This window comes from Girardinichthys multiradiatus, chromosome 19 (assembly GCF_021462225.1).
Source record: "Girardinichthys multiradiatus isolate DD_20200921_A chromosome 19, DD_fGirMul_XY1, whole genome shotgun sequence".
In the NCBI taxonomy this organism is placed as follows: Eukaryota; Metazoa; Chordata; class Actinopteri; order Cyprinodontiformes; family Goodeidae; genus Girardinichthys; species Girardinichthys multiradiatus.
The window spans coordinates 38,227,769-38,233,905 of NC_061811.1; positions in this window are offsets into that span (position 1 = coordinate 38,227,769).

A 6,137-nucleotide genomic window follows, 5' to 3' on the forward strand; every position below is an offset into this window, starting at 1 on the left:
AAAAGCCATGTGCCCAGTGAGAAGCTCCGAAGTCGTCTCGGTGTGTGGTCATATCACATGAGAGCTTCCCTGGTCCAGGTACTTTTAAATTCAATATAACGGTGTCTGAATGTATTATTTCAATGGGTGTGAATTCTTTTAGCTTACGGTGAATAAACGAACACGCCGAAGACCTCTCGGAGGGGGTGCTTCAACAATTGGTGACATGATTCACGGCTGAATCAGGGAATTTGGACAAAGAGAGAGTGTGACAAACGAACCTCCTGACATCCAGGGGCCCCCCCAAATCATCAATCAAAAAGGTATTGTGCAGAGCCTATTGTATTAAATTCTGCCAATTGAATTTATGTATAGGCCAAATTATCTCTAGGATGTCAGTGGTTCTGAATGTTATTACTCTGCAAAGCTGTAAAAGAGTGTGCGTTAAGTGAACGCGTTTAAATGGAGTCAGACATGAAAAACTGAAATAAGGCCAAAGGTTAAAGTCCTTTTAAGGTCAAAGGTTAAAGTCCTTTAATAATGTTAAAGGCCTTTTAAGGTCAAAGGTCAAAGGTTAAAGTCCTTTAATAAGGTTAAAAGTCGTTATATTGCATTTTTTATTAAAAAAAAAAAAAAAAAAAAAGAAGACTTTAGAGGCTCCTCCAGAAATCTTACAAAGGGTTAGACTCCCATCTAGTGGTCACACGGAGGAATTACACAAGTGACTGGCAGTGCAGTCAGAAATTTATGAAGGGTTAGAGTCCCATCTAGTGGTCACACGGAGGAATTACACAAGTGACTGGCAGTGCAGTCAGAAATTTATGAAGGGTTAGAGTCCCATCTAGTGGTCACACGGAGGAATTACACAAGTGACTGGGAGTGCAGTCAAATTTAAATCTTTGAACACATATTCTGACTTAAAAATGCGGTTGGATTTTTAATTATTTGAGCGAAAATGAAATGCATTTATTGAATATAGGGTGAAGTGGCTTGTAGTGGATTGTTTTTGCATATTTGTGCATATTTCCTGTGTGCGAGTGTCTGTCACAGACTGTTGTGTTGAATTGAGGAAGTACGAGCTGGAATGTGTGTCTGTGTGGCGGATTATCGAAGAAATGTGAATGTTAAGAGTTTTTGCTGATATTAAACGAGACTGACTGTGACAAGCGCTGACTGACTGATTGTATGCGTGTGTGGGTACAGCCAGCGGAGAGCAGCCATACCATTGCGGATGAATAAATGCACTGTGTTGTTAACAAAGACAATACAGTGATAAGTGGATTTTGTGCGCATATTGTGAAGAGTTCATTGAACATTTATTTCACAGGATTTTAAACAACATGGAAGGGACTGAGCAAAAGCTCTGATTTAAAAGGAGATGTGAAGTTTATGGAAAATTATGTGAAGGGGGCCGAAGAAATATGTAAACGATGGCAAAAAAAATAAAATAAAAACGGATTTGAAAAACTTTTAAAACTTTTCAGAGTAATTGGTTTTGTTAAACACATTTTCCTTGGCAAAACAAACCTTTAATGCAAAAATTGGGTTATTTTTGAAGGTAAGAAAGATTCTGATTGGACAGTGGTACCACACAAAAATCTCATGTTTCCTAAAAGACTCTGCATGAAAAGGCTCTCAGAACCGCAGTTATTTTCCACCACAGTACCAAGTTTTTTAAGCATGCTTTTTCTTTATTTTAAAACAGATCTGTATTTTTGTTTTATTTTTGGCTTTTTAGCATAATGTTTGTCTGAAGCTTATTATGAACTGGGTTAGGAGCAAATATGATCTGAGGTAAATTAGGAGCTGTGAACTAGTGATTTTTAAATCTGATTATTGTCCAAGCAGAAATAATACACTAACAGGTCTGGGAATATTTAGCCACTCCTCTCTTCAATCTGCAGAAAGTTAACATCATTGTTCATTTTAGGAAAAGAAAAAGAAATAAAGGCTCTCTCAACACTAAAGAGGATGGTCGGCTCAAACTCCAGTCTCCTTGTTTGATTTCTTAAGGTTTAAAGATTAAAAGAATAACTAGGAGTACAAAGGTACACAGAGTAATTTCAGATTACTAAATCATAAAATATTGGAACATTTATCAGCATTTGGATTATTAAAGAGGGGTTATAGTAATAATTTTCTCCCCAACTCTCAAAATGTAAATAGCCAAATTAAGGAAAATTATGTGTGTCTTCCTTTTAAAATATTATGTGGAAAAAAGTCCAGTTTGGAGTCAAGCTTATTATTTTAATTTCTGATTAAGTCAAACACTGCAGTTTTTGTTTTGTTTGGGTATATCATAAAAATGTCAACGCCGGCTTAAAATACTTCTTTGCATTTAACGTGAGCAGAGAAATTCTTGAATGCTGCTGCGATCAAATTGAGCCAAACAAAAAGAGAACTATAACAATAACTCTCAGGATTGTAGTTATTATTATTACAGAGTTACAGTACAAAGAATTGGCAAAAGGTTTCAGCATCAGTAAATTTGGATTCATGTTAGAGAAAACTGTTGCTGTACTTCTAAATACTTTGAGATCTCTTTGGATTATGTGCACTCATCTTAAAAAAGATCCTGAAGATTGTCATAACAAAATTTATCAATTACAGCATTAAAATATATGGCTGAGAAAACATATTCTGAAAAGAGATTGTTAATAATTTCTTTGAGGTCTTGAAGTTACAAATTTGGCCATTTGTCTGTCTTTAATGTTTTGTCTTTGTTTGTTGGAATGAATGTTTGATTATATGTTGCATGAAACAATAATCCATGTTTAGAATAATGTTTCTAAATCCCAGATTGATTAAAACTTTGAGTTTTCAGGAGAGTTAAGAAGCAGCTTGTTTCTGAGGTAGGTGCATGTTAACAGTTTTGCAGTTTAAGGTTCACTAAAATGGGTTTGAATGAAGAAACTGTGGTCCGGCCCATAGGCTGCCAATCAAAGGTTAGTTCTGCCTGACTCCGCCCACCTACCAGGTTGGTTCATGCCTTTGCTGTCATGGTAACGCTCAGCACCTCCCTTCCTGAGTTTTAACACTGTTTAAGAGACAATAGAATCAAAATGCTTGTAGTGATTGTTGCCTTGAAAACATGTTTTTTGTATAATAATTAAGGATGTAGCATGACATTTAGATTTATGTGTTTTACTATTAAAAGGTTAATGAAATAGTTTAAACTGGTTTGAAGAATTAGTTTTGCCTACAGAATCATTGGTGATTTATCAGATTTAAAGTTTTCCCTGGTGCCATTAAGCTAGCTGACAGTTCAAGATATGCCAATACTTTTCTGAGTCCTAATACTTTTTTGAGTGCTGATACTTTTTTGAGTGCTAATACTTTTTTGAGTGCTGATACTTTTCTGAGTCCTAACACTTTTTTGAGTGCTAATACTTTTTTGAGTGCTGATACTTTTCTGAGTCCTAATACTTTTTTGAGTGCTAATACTTTTTTGAGTACGAAAACTTGTTTGGGTGCAAAAACCTTTGAAAGTGTGAATACTTTTGTAAGGTGTAAAAACTCTTTAGGGTGCTAATTGTTATACTACCAACAATACCAAGATAAAATGCAAAAGATTCATTTTACAGGGAAATGGTTTCATATTTGGCTCAGATTGTGTGCATTCCTGATTTTCCTCTTTGAGAGAAGTTAAATTTCAGCTCTGTGAGGCGACCTTGACGGGGAGATGCAGCTGCCTGAGAACAGAGATAACACTTCTGCACAAAACGCAGAAGCTTGTCTCTGCTGAGAGATGGGGATTGTAACTCTGCCCTGCATGTGTCGGGCTCAAGGTCCGCGGGCCAAAAGTGGACCCCAGAAGTTTAGTGATTCTCTAGAAGTAGAACCTTTGATATGGTGATTGTGTGCTTGAATGTTATTTTGTCAATCAATAAGCAGTTTTGTCTACATTCTGCCACAATCTGCCTTTTGAAAATGTTTTGAATCTTGCTCTTTATGTATAAAAAAAAAAAAAGAAAAAAATTGGCTAAAGTCTGCAGATACAAAATGAACCTGGATTGAAGCTCTAACTATGTTTATTTAATCTGAGATCTTCTCCAAATGCAACAGTATATGTCAGTCTACAGGAGATACTAACAACTTCACCTACTGGTATAATATAAAGATCTGATTGAATATGTGAAACAAACAATGATGAAAGTTTTTCAACAGGTGATGCTCATCCAGGATGAAGACAGTGTTCCTAGGAAATGCAGCTCATTCATTAACAATCAATTTTTCTCCTATAGGTGGACGTTTTGCTGACTCTATGGGCTGAATCTATGAATCATTATGTGCACAGACCAAATGACCAAGGTTCTGACTGACTTATGAACCTCACTGACCTGACAATGATAACATGACACCCAACAGACAATACCTTTAAGGTGGACCCCACTAAGACCACCTTATTGATTCTTGGTGATTAAAAAAAAAGAATTGAAGTGTTCAAAACAGACCTAGTGGAAACAAAAGGGGTTATGAGGAAATGATGTACATTTTAAGAATAATAGAAGTCAAATTATGTTCAAATTTTTGCAAATAAAATTACTCTGACAGAGAAATAAGAAAGTAGTGTGTGAATGTGTGTGAATGGGAATGACTGATTTCATTGTAATGCATCTTTGAGGGACCTTAAAAGCGCTAATAAAGGTCTGATGTTCTGATGATCATTGCCAAACTTATATCTTAATAAGGTTTCCAGAATCTTTTCCGAAAAATCATATAAAGATAGCAAAGGTTCTACCTGTATTAAAAATACTGATAACCATAAGAAGGTTCATAGACCCGTCTTCAATTTTCCACAATTCTTTTACAAACGGGGTATTTAAACTTTCATGTGGCCAAATGTCTGTGTTTGACTTTCTGTTTTTGTGAAATAAATGTCTGTTTCATGTTATGTAAAAATTAGAGTTCTCAACATTACCATAATAATATTAGGTCAGTTCTCTATGGTAAAACAAAAAGATTTTAACAGACGTTTAGACGTTTTCCAGTCACGTTCAAAATGATTGAATTAGACTCAAACTTAACATAAGATGAAATGAACCTTAACAGAATTACTGGACTGGACTGAAATAGAGAAAACTTGAGTTAGTTGAAACAAACTTTAGTTACTTGAATTAAATACAAAGCTGACTGAAACTGTACGGTGTATCTATAAAACTGGGTAAGATAAACTAAGATTATAAGATATAATATGCCCTTAATTTTTTGTGTTCATCAGTGACTGAGTTTTTATTTTTTGTTTTTAATAAGAACTAAACCAAGCATTATTTAAAATAATAGCAACTACCAAAAATAGTGATCTCATTTTTAAATGTAATAAGGACAGCGGCTACAGTGACACATGGGGAAGACCCATGTGTCAAGGGGGGAATATGTCACATCTGGTAAAGCATTAATCCTACACTATAAATTTTTCTGACTATGCAAAGAATTTTTGCAGATCATGCATCATTTGTTGCAAACACGGGGGAAGAAGTATTGCCTAGTGGTAATAGATTAACCTAGTTACACATTTCTTCCCCACATATGGTATCCCACAAATTATAAGGTCAGATAATGGAACTCATTTTGTAAATAAACTAATAGAACTAAGTTCTAAAGCATTAGGGGTTCAGTAACAGATTAAGGAAAACAATAGCTCAGGAGGCAGAGAAAAAGAAGAGAAGAGAAAGAGCAGCTACAGAATCAGCTCCTTAAATTGCAGCTGCAAGAGGCCAAAGAGAAAATTAAATAAGAGAAAAATGATATAACTGAAAATGTAATGTTAGCTGCAGCTCAACCTGTTCCTCCAGCTGCGTCTGCACCTCCAGCAGCACACACCCCTATGTCTATGACTGATCAGTGGCAAGGAGGGGGTTACTCCTTCCTGCAACCTATCCATTTTAATAATTACAGGTACAGTGTCCCCGGTCATGGAGGCGGATGGCATGTTGGTGGTCGGCTGGTCGTGGTGTATGGTGTGGAGCACCCAGAGGAAGGGGTGGAGCCAGCGGGGCACTGGGAGATGTGTGCTACAACTGTGCAGCGTGGGCACAGCAGATCCCACGTTGACTGCAAAGGTGGGAGAGAACTGTCTGAATTTTTGAGTGGACACTGGAGCTACTTATTCCTCCATAACACAGCAACCTCCTAAACCACTGCTCTCTGCCAAGACT